Here is a 12,331-nt window from a genome sequence, read left to right as displayed (position 1 = left end):
ATAAACCTACACGCAAAATTTAAATGTTGTACCAACTCTTGAAGTTCCCTAACGGTAACCTTCTTGGCACCTCTCATGCTAGCCACCCTGCATTTCAACTCCCCCAACTTGACTGTCAGTAAGCAGCAAGCCTGCACCACTGAGTCAAGCTCAATTCCCAAAAAGGTAAGCACAGGCGAAGGGCCCTCAATTTTCTCTTTGGCCAAAGGCACCCCTAGCTCAGCAGCTACCTGCCCCAAATAAGCTGAAAACACTGCTGTGAGCCAGTAGGACCAGCAAAAAGGTAATCATCAAGGTAATGCACTACTACAGTAGAGCCGGCTTGCCTCCTGGGAGCCCACTCAAGGAATGTACTAAAGCGTCCAAAAGATGAACACGAAATAGAACATCCCATGGGCAGAGCTCAATCTACGTAAAACAAGCTCTTAAATGAAAACCCCAATAAATCAAAGTCCAAAGGATGGACTGGCAAGAGGCGGAATGCCGACTTGATGTCACAGTTACCCATGAGAGCATCTAGGCTGAAACACCAAACCATAACAAATGCGCTGTCAAAGGAAACGTAACGTACCTAACACAAATGCTCAGGAATAGCATCATTCATCGACTGCCCCCTAGGATGAGACAGATGATGAGTGAGGCAGTATTGCACAGGACCTTTCTTAAGAACGACGCCCAAAGGGGATACCCTCAAAGTGGGCATAGGAGGGTAGTCAAACGGACCCAGTACCCTACCTTCAGCTACCTCCTTAGCTATTTTCTCCTGTGCCACTAGTTCCATTCCAACTACACACTTCAGATTCCCAGACATGTAGGGCCTATGCTCCCCCACAACTGGAATCCTGAAACCATAACAAAAACCTTCCTTCAACTAAACCGCATCAGCCCGCTTAGGGTACTGATGGAGCAAAAGCAAAAGTCACTGAATATTAATAGGGGTGGGACCCCTTACTTGAAGGCTGCCTTTCCTTTCTGTAAACCCCTAAAGTCCTGAACTCTAGAGCAACAGTGAAGGGATGGCAGCCAGCGCAGAAGGAACACTCAAGTCTAAATTTACAGGGGTTCCTGTTACAGAAGCCCTTAGCACTGAATTCCCAACAGAGCAAGCGGGATTGAACCCCCTGCCCTGTGGACCCGTGGGAAGATGCCACAGTGGAAGACTTAGCCAGCAAATGCCCACTGTCCGCTCAATCTCCCTGCAGTTATGAACTGCAACCACAACTCAGGGTCTTTTCTGTCCCATTTTAAACTCATATCAACTGCTGCCTTCATCCTAAAGGATTCATCATAGGCCAACCATGCTGACCCCATGAATTCAGTATGGGCCCTAAAGATGATATCCAAGTACTTCACTAAAGCTGCCGCCCTTATAGGATGGTGCTGAATCACCACCCCCATGTAGATTAGGAATCCTGGCATCCAGTTACCCCAGGTCCTATCAACCTTTTATTTTTAAATTTTTCATTATCTTTCTCACCATGCTTATCTTTTCCCTTCTGCTCAGGCTCACGGTGCAGCAAAGAAAAAAAAAAGTATTCTCCCTTCCAAATAACAACAAATGGGCCCCAATAGGTGCAGATGTCTCCCCAAATGGAACCGCTCCAGCCTGAACAGAAGACAATGGATCCACTGTAAACTGGGCTACCCCTGTAACAGGAGTGCCCCTGGGGCTCCAAACCTGTTTACAGGCATCACTAATAGGCTTCTGCTGGCAAGAAGGAGAAACACCCCATCCACATATAGCAGGTATTGCCCCTGAGTATGCCGGGTAAGGCCACCCCTGAGTAGCACCCCATGGCATAACCCAGGAACCCATCCCAGGCCTCCCAGGAAATCCCCACACATTACGCTGAGGAGTAGGCTCACCAAAGCAGGATGAACTGCAGCAGCCTCACTTCAGGAATCCCTGCCACCACTGACTCCACCTCAGGAGCCAAACACACTGGGGCAAACTGGCCAGATGACCCCTCCAACGCAGCAAAATGATGCAAAACAGAATTCCAGTCATTCTCAGACAAGCCCTTTTTATCCTGCTTACCTCTAACCACCTCTAACCATCAGTATTCTCCTGAGGATGCCTGTTCAACCTCTCCAGAGACTCAATAATGGCTAACACTGAAGCAATATCAGGCCCCCTCATCCTCAGAGGATGACAACTCCTGAGGTGAAGGTGGTGAACGAGTTGGATGCTTCGGGGCCTTGCCCTTCCCCTTAGGACCACAACTGCCCTTCTTAGGAGGCATGACCTACAACAGTAACAACAGCAATAATAAAAACAAAACAACGATAATAAACTAGCACAGTGCAAAATGACCTTCCCAAAATGACTGCCAAAAGACCTTCTCAAAGTGGCCACCAAATGACCTTCCCAAAATGGCCACTGGACTAGGCCACAACAAAAGGGCTACCACCACAGCAACCTTCCCAAAATGGCCACTAGACATGATGGCCATTGCTGACAAAGACCTTCTCAAAATGGCCACTGGACTAGGCCACAGCAAAATGGCTACCTCCCAGCAAGCTTCCCAAAATGGCCACCAGGCCTACAATGGCTGCCACTAAATGGCCACCGCCACCCTGACTCAGCCTAAAATGGTACCAACATGAGGCCCCAAATGGCTGGCCTCAAAATGGTTGCCACACCACTCTTGCTTAAAAGCAGGTTTGATCAGGCCCAGCTATACACCACCCCTCAGTCGACACACAGGCCCGTCAGGTCAGTAAACCACCCCCCCAGCCCAAACTCCAAACTGTGCAGGCCCTGAAAAGCCCGCCAACCACACTGCCACTGCTGCTTCACCGCTGCTGCTTGCCAAAGGGAAGTAAGGATGCCACAACAACCTCTCCCTTCCTGCCTCACCCGCCACCAAAACAGGTCACCCTGTGAGGCCTACAATAAGGTCCTCCCTGACTGAGGCACCCTGCTCTGAGTTACGCAAGGCCAAAAAGAGGCTGAGAGAGGGAGGAGCAGGGCTTAAATAGCCACCCTGCCCCACCCCCTGCATGACACGGTGTGCGTGGCCACACTGCTGCCAGGAGCTTTGAAGCCATGCAAAGACTTCTTCCGGCATGGCTGCAAAGGTCTGCCTCCGACAGAGCCCTCCTAGTCTGTCAGTGGGGCAGGAATTACCTGAAATGTGCATATGCTAATGTATATGTATAGGTGCAAATTTAGAAATGCTCACTCTAATTTCAATAGAAGTACTATGCATCTCCCCATCGTGGGGAAGTTACAAAAATCAGCTGAGCCAATTTGAGTTGGTGTGCCAGTATGCACGCTTTCAAATTATACAGAATTCATCAGTCAGCATCTTTGGGCAGCAGCCAGGACCCCAGTGATCCAGCAGGATACACTAAAGATGCCTGCCCTACCCCCTTCCCACCCCCGGTCTGTCAATCTGAGCAGTGCTGGGTGGATGGATCTAGCCATCTTTTTAATTTCCTGCATCGCCTGCAATGAAACTATATCAGAGGAACGGAGAAAAATATAAATGGTAGCTAGACTCAGCCATTTCGCTCTGCTCAAGTACTGCTGATGCCCACCACAATCCACCACTGCCACCAGGTAAGCCCTGCCAATACAGAAGGAGAGGCCCACACAAAGGGATTTTGCCTAGGGCAGGAGTAGGGAATTTCCCTATTCAGACCACGAGGCCACTTGGGGAAGCCACTTCCACCCACCCTGAGATGGAAATGTGGAGAAATGAATTTAAGACTGGGAAAATGAGGGATAGAGAGCAATTGAAATCAACAGACTGGCCCGTCCCTTCACACAACCAAGAGACATTGTGGTGGTTTTTGAAAGCCTATCATGCAAGCTCTGTTCAGAAAAGAAGAAATGTTGCTGGATTAGGTGGGATTATTTCATTGGGTGGGCTGCCTTTATTTTTATTTTTAACTTGTGCATGTCTCAGAATTCTTCCTGGCATCCTGGAACCTCCCTTGTGTATGACTGGCCCTGTTTTTCCGACAAAGCTTTTGGCACAGGACTGTTGAGTTCAGACTTAGAGGGAAGAATGAAACGCCAGTTTTAGATCTCAGTATTAATGAGTATTAATACATAATGACTGTGGCAATCACCTTTGTCCAAAAATCTGAAAACAGAATCTGATGCCCTCCAAGCATAGCCACCAGGCTAGACTGCTGTTCTCTGGTAAGACTGCAGAGTTTTCTTAAAACCTCTCTTGCTCTCATTTTGGAGAAAAAGAGAGGCAAACAGAAGAGACAGGGCTGTCTGACGACAAGGTGATATCTAATGAACTGAAGCAGATTCTCTAGAGCCTTTTGTCTCCCTTGATTGACAGCTGGTGAAAAAGCAAACCACAGGCAGATATGCCCTTAAATCAAAATTGTCCGCTATAGCAGAAATGATGTTGGTTTTGATCATGATGTGAATCTGCCAGTGTCTGTTTTCTGCATTGCCTATTTTCTATAGCTAAGTTAAACTCTGTCACTCTGACATGCCATTATGGCCAACAGTTCTTTGCCTTACATTGTGGGCACAATCATTATGGGCGGTGACCTGGTGATGACTGGCAGGACAAGTGCAGCGTTTTTCAGGAGCAGAGCCAAGAAAGACATCTAGGGCAGGGACAGAAAACCTGTGGCCCTCCACAGGAGCATAGGAAGCTGCCTTGTACCGAGTGAGACCATTGGTCCATCTAGCAAAGTATTGTCTACTCTGACTAGCAGTACCTCTGCAGGATTTCAGGCAGGATATTCTCCCAGCCCTACCTGGAGACACCAGGGATTGAACCTGGGATCTTCTGCACATAAAGCAGGTGCTCTACCCTGGTCTCTCTAGACGTTGTTGGACTACAACACCCATCATCCATGACCATTTGGCCATGATAACTGGAGCTGATAGGAGTTGGAATACAACAGCATCTGGAGGCCCACAGGTTCTCCGTCTCTGCTCTAGGGCCACTTTTCTCCTCTTATCGATACTCTTCAACATCTGATCACCCATTGAATCCATAAATGGAAATGGAAATGGACAGCCTTCAAGTTGATTCCAACTTATGGTGACCCTATGATGGTTTTCATAGTAAGCAGTATTCAGTTTTTTCATGGTAAAGGGTGTTCAGAGGTGGTTTACCATTGCCTCCCTCTGAGGCTGAGAGGCAGTGACTGGCCCAAGGTCACCCAGTGAGCTTCATGGCTATGTGGTCAAACCCTGGTCTCCCAGGTCATAGTCCACCACCTTAACCATTAACAGAGGTTTAAACCAGGCATGAGTAGGGTTGCCATATTGCCCGGATAGCCGGGTTTTACCCGGATTCTAAGCATGCCACCCGGCGCCCGGCTAGCCCTTTAGGTGGCCCGGATTCTCAGCTTTCATTTAAAAAAAAAAGTTTCTAGGTGGTGCAGTTCTCGAGATATATAAAAAAACGTCAGGCACCCCCCTGTTAAATCTTTTTTTAAACTACTGTATAGCACTTCGTAGCTTTAACCCCGCCCATTCAGGATTGCAGCCAATCAGGGATTGTGTTTCAGTTTCATTGACCTGAGGCAGCCTCTAGAAAACAAAACGGTGGTTTCCCCCCGTTTATCTGAAAATCTCATAAATTGGGTAAGTATATACATTTCAGTTTTTCCCCCTCTTGTGTGTAGGAGTCAGATCCTGGGCAGTGTTTTGAAAACCTTCCCAATACTTGCTAAAGCATTGCTAATCCCATATGTCCAGAGTAAATCCTATTGAATTCAGTAGGAATTACTCTAGAGTAGACATGATTATGAATGTGCTGAAAATCAATGGGACTTTGGAGTGAATGTAAAAAAGAATTGTGTTTGTGTTCTCTTTCTGTCCTGTCCCCCCCAGTCCTATTTTAAAGCAAGTAGGCAGGGCTTACTTAGGCATTACAGTTTTTATTCTGTAGGATACTAATACTGATTTTTTTAAAACTAATACTGATTTTTCTGCAATGACCAACTGGTTTGACAGTAAACTATTATATGGGCTGTATGTATTTATACATCTGCAGTGTGTGCATGTGTGTGCATGTGTGTGTATGGAGTCTTTCCAACCCCCCTGTGAGGTAGGGTTGGAAACCAAGGCAGCTCACAACAAGAAATAAAGCCATTTAAAATCCAATAACCATAAAAACAAGTATAAACAGTTGCAAAACAGTGTAAAGTGGCATGATTCGGAATTTTGGGTTGTGTGAATGAAGTTGCTTATCACTTGAGGTTGCATTTCTGTCCCTGTTTGAGTAAGCCCCACTGAATACGCTGGGACTTGCTTCTGAATAAATAAATTTAGGATTGCACTATAAATATCTTTACAGTTTGTGTAAATAATAAATATATTTGATAGTCATGCTTATATAAATATTTCTTCATTTATCATATTTTTGGTTTTTGGTTAGGAATCCTGACTGGTTGTGAGATGCTTAGTTTTTTGCCTTACTCATAGGAATCTTGTTGTGGTTGGTATGGTGTTACATTTAGGAAAGTGTTACTGCCTTCTGTATTTTTTTTTCCTATTTGCATTTCACTTATCTTTAACCTCACTCCGTTACAGCCATAGAAGCAACAGCAGCATATGCAAGATAATTAACTCCCATTAGTGATAAGAACAAGAATTTATAATTATTATTTCAATTAAAACAAGACGCTTATCAATACTTTGAAGAGGACCAGATATTTATTTTCTTTGTGAGCCCAGGACTGGGTCTTTCATGATGCCCGGGGTGTGTGTGGGGGGGGGGGGGGAGCAGGAGAGTAGTCGATAAGACAGACATCCTGGCATTGATAATCGAATTAGCAAGGTATGTGTGGGGTTGTTGTACACTTCCAGGCTCAGTTTCATTTTGAGTATGGAGGTGGAACCTGTGTAGATGTGGTTATCAAAGGGAGAAGAATTTTTGAGTTAAGCAAAGCTCTGCTTTTATAAAATCTAAGAAACATACAGATACTTTGAATGTCTGAGTGCCTGCACCAGTGGAATACTGGAGGAACTTGTAAAACTTGCTGCAACAGTATTTAGAACTGAGCATGTGGCATGAAAGACTCCTTTTCCTAACATTTTGGCTTGTTTTTCTCCACCCACCACATCTCTGAAATATATCGTATATGTAATGGTTAACCGTGCTGCTGCCCTGACTTACTTTATGTTTGTTGCTATTTTGTGTTTTTATTATGTTTTTATATTGATTGTGTATTTTTATTGTTTTTATTATATTTGTAAGCTGTGCTGAGCTCTGTTTTTAACAGCAAAAGGGCAGGATATAAATTCTCTTAATCAATCAGTAAATACTCCATAGCGTTGGAAACTAGAGTCTAGGCATTTAAGGCTGAAAATGTTGCTTTTAAAAAAAAGATTTCTCACATCTTTCCCCAGTTTTTGGTGGTAATTCCTAGGCACAAAAACAAAACAACTGGACAATCCAAATATTAATATGCAAATATTTGCATAATATGCAAATAATGTGCAAATAATATGCAATTAATTTGCATAATATGCAAATTAACCTACCCGGATTTGTGGAACTGGAATATGGCAACCCTAGTTTCAAGGCATACTGCCTCTAGCAGTAGAGGTAACCACTGATAGCCTTAGCCTCCACTTACTGTCTAATCCTCTTTTAAAGCCACCCAAATTGGCGGCCATCACTGCGTCTTGTGACAGCGAGTTCCACAGGTTAGCTATGTGCTGTGTGAAGATGTCATTTCTTTTGTCTCTCCTGAACCTTCCAACATTCAGCTTTATTGATATACTGCCTGGCCAGCCGTGTTTGCTGGATGGGGTACATCAGGGGTAAGAAACCTCAGGCCAATCTCTCTTTCCGGTCCTTGCGCTTCTCCCAGGGCACACCCCTAACCATCCCTCCTTCAAGCCTTCTCCACATCCTTTTGCCTGGCTGGGATACATATCTGTGGACTGTGATAATGCCTCTGGATTGCCTGGGTGGAGAGATGGGTGTGTGTGCACGTAGAAACCTTGGACTCTGTGGCTGTGATGTAAGAGCCCATCCATTGCTCCACTTTGTGCCTCTGGCTCCACGCAGCACACTGATGTGTGGCTCTCAAAAGATTGTCCACGAGGGAATGTGCCCTCGGGCGAAAAGGTTTCCCACCCCTGCTAAACATAAACAATAAAATATAGTTCGCAATAACGTGAAAACCTAGCTCTTTAAGTATATTTATTTATTAGATTTCTATCCCACCCTTCCAGAAGCAGAAAGAAAGCCAAACTGGTAGTGCGGGACCTTCTCACTGCTCAGGCATGGGCAGAAACCAAACATTAAAATTAAACCGTGCCTCCAGGCTGTCAGTATTTGTGGGAGGGATTTGAGCACATACTGGAAATTTAGGTTTGCACAAGTAAAGTGGTTTGGCACAACAATTCTACCTAAAAGAAAAAGATGATGACTTTTATGGTTAAGAACTTGCAATGAATGCTCACTCAGTAAAGATGGGCCATCAAGCAACCTCACATAAGCTTTGTGCAAGTAAATCAGGGTGATGCTCAATAAGCAAGCTCAATAAGCAAGATAAAAATCAGCCCAGTGCTGAAAAATCACTAAAATTCAAGAGACAACAGACACATTTAAGGTTAAAAGGCCAGGGCGTATCAAACCATTTTTGGTCTGACACCTAAGCCTTAGCGAAGGTGCCTAGTGAGCATGTTAAGGTGTTGGACTATGGCCTGGGAGACCAGGGTTCGAATCCCCACATAGCCATGAATCTCACTGGGTGACCTTGGCCCAGTCACTGCCTCTCAGCCTCATGAAAACCCTGTTCATAGGGTCACCATAAGTCGGAATTGACTTGAGGGCAGTACAGGACCACTGAGAAGACCATTCACAGTTACTTAATATGCAAACATTGAGAAGTGTCTGTCAGGAAAACGTTCCCTGCAGAATTTCTGCCTCTGGCGCTGGTATCCACAACCCCCCCATCCCTGGTGTTCTGAATTTCCCCCTACCCCCAGCTTGAGATGAAAGTGTTGCTTCTGAGTGAATGAAGAATGTGACCTGTTTTCTCACGAGGCCAGAAGGCGAATCAAGATTTCAAATGCATTATTTTACCATGCTTGTGATTTGTCAGCGATTGAGAATTAAATTCCTGGTTTTGTTCAAGACAAGCAGCAGCAGCAGAAAGGGCAGTTTATTTTTGCCAAGTATGCGCATACCACACCTGTGATGAAGCCAATAAGGAGAGATGCTCCCACTTCCAACACAGGCTACCAAAAGCTCCCTCTAACCTGCTTGTGATTGGCTGCACACAGGCCATGATGCCACAATTGTAATGGCATCAGCATGTGGTGTCAGTCTCCCCCAGAATTCTTGGCCCAAGCTAGAGGTGTCTGGAAAGAAGAGAGCAGGTGGTGTGCTGGAGTCCCCATCTTTGCATAGGTATGGCATACGCAGGCGTCCTGCCCAGACAGAGATGGTGCAAGGCTTACCAGGATTCGGGGGTCGGGGGTTGGGGGTGGGGAGAGCACCACTGTCTCCCAGGATGATGGCCACCCAACATCTTGTTTTTCCTTTGTTGGGCTGCACAGACCAACTCTTAGCAACACAGCCTGGCTGTCTCTAAGATCCACAGTCAGTCCTGGGCACCCAAACCCCCAATTTTAGCTGCTATATACAGTCAGCCATGTGCAGGTGTTCTTGCAACACTGTCATGGGAAAAACCACAAGGTGGAATTCTCCCTTTCCCCTGCACAAGTTGTAAAGATACAGAAGACCTCTTGGTTGCCAGGCCCGGCGTCCAAGAGGTCTTCTGTATCTTTAAATGGTGTGCAGGGGGAAGGGAGAATTCCACTTTGTGGTTTTTCCCATTACAGGGTTGCAAAAACACCTGCATTTGGCTGACTTTCTCTTCTCCTAAAGATCCAGGATCATTCTCAGGCCCTGAGCCTAAAAACCCTATCCCCCACTCCTGGCCTGAGAAAGCCACATTCTGAAACAGGCAATTATCACCAGCCAGCCTGCTGAGGCTCCTTCCCATTCCTCTCCATTCCCCCTCCCATCACCTTCTCCCTGAAGCTTTTTAACTGCTCACCTTGGGGGTTGCCAGTACTTCAGCCCTGGCTGGCTGTTGTGGCCATGCACATGAGCACGGAAGGTGTCAGACTAGCCCAGTGTTCAATCCCCCTTCTGGCTAGTTACCAGGATAGATCTGTGTCAAGCTGGGGGGAGGGAATAGGTGGTATTTTAATTATTTTTCTATGTAATTCAAGATGTGTAACAGCACAAAAATAAATGGTGATAACCTTCAGAAGAGAGCACTCTGCGCATGTTCAGACATACTCAAGACATAAACTGTTTTTTAAAAAGCTGCTTCATAGCTAAACGGAAAGGGCACTTTGCTGCACAGCCCAGATGCAATTTGTCCTTTGGACCTTTTCTTCAAAACAAAAACAAAGCTTGGTTTTACTTAAGGGTATGGCTCTCTGCACATGTTCAGAGGCACTCAGCCTGGAGTGCCAGAATTTAGGGGAGAAACTGGAAACACTCCTTGTTCATTCTTTATTTTTTTTTAATTTGTTTAAAATATTTATGGCCAACTTTCTGTTGGAAAGAGAAGTACCTAAGGGGGCCTACAAACCAACACAATGAAAATCGCAAAACAAAAATCAATCATTAACTAAAACCAGCAATTGAGGTTAATCAGTTTTACCTTGTGCCAAAATGCCATCGGGGAAAGGGGTGGGGGAACCTCCTAGAGCAGGGAATCCCAAAGTCTGGGAGTCACAGTAAAGAAGGCCCTGCCTCAGGCACTGCCAAGCACACACCTGATGGCACCTGATGCACCTGATGGTGGCTTGTGTGGCAGGAGATGGTCCCTGAAGGACCCTGTCCATGTCTTCTCTCATGACCCCCCCCAAGACCTCAGCCCCAAACCTAGAAGTGTGGAGAGCTGGTTATGGCAAGGGTGACACATGCATTCTGCACATCCTCAGGAAATATCTATTACTGCCCATGTTTCGAGGGCATTTAAAACAGGTTCTGGTGAGTTTTCTATTGTAATATGTACTTTATTGCTCATATCTTTGAACAGGACCTTATATTCCTGCAGATTGATTGTTCTCTTGTGTCTAATTTCAATTTTTTATGCTCTCTTTGTGTGCCCTTTCTATGTTTCTAATAAAAACTTATTTAAAAAAATCAGGATCTGACACTGGGACCGCTCCTGCTCAGTCCAGACACACACCTCATTTGCTAATTAATCTAGGGCACAAACCATCCGAACGTTCTTCTAGGCAGGCCTCATTTGGATGTCCAGCCCCAGAATCAAATTTTCTTATGTCATCCTGAGTGTGTGTGTGTTTGTGTATGAGAGAGAGAGAGAGAAAGAACTGTTGGGGAATTAAATTGCTACAGGGGGGTAGGAAAGACTAGGGTGGGCTGTACAAGGGCCTTCCCAAAGAAGCAGACTTGAGCACTCACAGGGAACTGCTGGGAAAAGTATGTGTGTGAGAGAGTGTATGTGGCTGCATACACACCACACATTTAAAATACATTTCCTCCTACCCCCATCAAGAATCCTGGGAACTGTGGTTTACTCTTCACAGATCTATAATTCCCAACACCATTAACAACAACTCCTGGAATTCTTTGGGGAAGACATGTGCTTTAAATGTATGTGTGCACACAGCCTGTGTGCGTGTGCATGTAAGCATGTAAGACTGTAAACCCACTAGTCGCCTACAGCAAAGTGTTTCCATTAGCTTCACCTGGATGAGGAATGGGTTGATCTGCAGATTAGTTGTGAAATCTCTTTGATCTGAATTTTAAAAAAACCCGGAGCTGCTCCCACCTGGTTTTTCAGTAAAAAGGGGCAGGGTTTGACTAGCATGGTGTGCCCCCATTTTCAGGAGAGGTGGAGACGCCACACTGGCACCGGCAGAACAGGGAGCTTGCCTCTAACTTAAGTGTGCAAAGGCATCCACAACCGAAGCAGAAGGCTTAAAGACAGGAATGACAGAAGAGCAAAGAGTGCCAGCAGAGAAGCAAGGGCAAATGATGGGGATTGGCAGGGAGATTCTAGTTATAAGCAGTGTCGCTGCAGCCTTTAAAACTGAGAACTAGGAGCTTGAAAAGGAGGTGAATGGTAGAGGATGCCACTCTTAGGTATTTAGGGAGAAGGGTGGCATGTTCACAGGGATAGTGAGAGAAAGACGAAAGAGCATTTGAGGTGAGATTAAACATGGGCAGAACATGGGCCAGGGGTTCCCAAACATTTCCCCCCACGGACCACTTGAAAATGCCCAGGGGTCTTGGTGGACCACTTGTAGCAATCTCAATGCACTTTGCTGGATGCTGCATGATTTTTAATTGTATGTTTACAGCGTATTTCATTTCCTGTATACTGTGTTTTA

Source organism: Rhineura floridana, chromosome 17 (genome assembly GCF_030035675.1).
Source record: "Rhineura floridana isolate rRhiFlo1 chromosome 17, rRhiFlo1.hap2, whole genome shotgun sequence".
Lineage (NCBI taxonomy): Eukaryota > Metazoa > Chordata > Lepidosauria > Squamata > Rhineuridae > Rhineura > Rhineura floridana.
The sequence above is the reverse complement of the archived record's forward strand: the minus strand, read 5'-3'. Positions refer to the sequence as shown.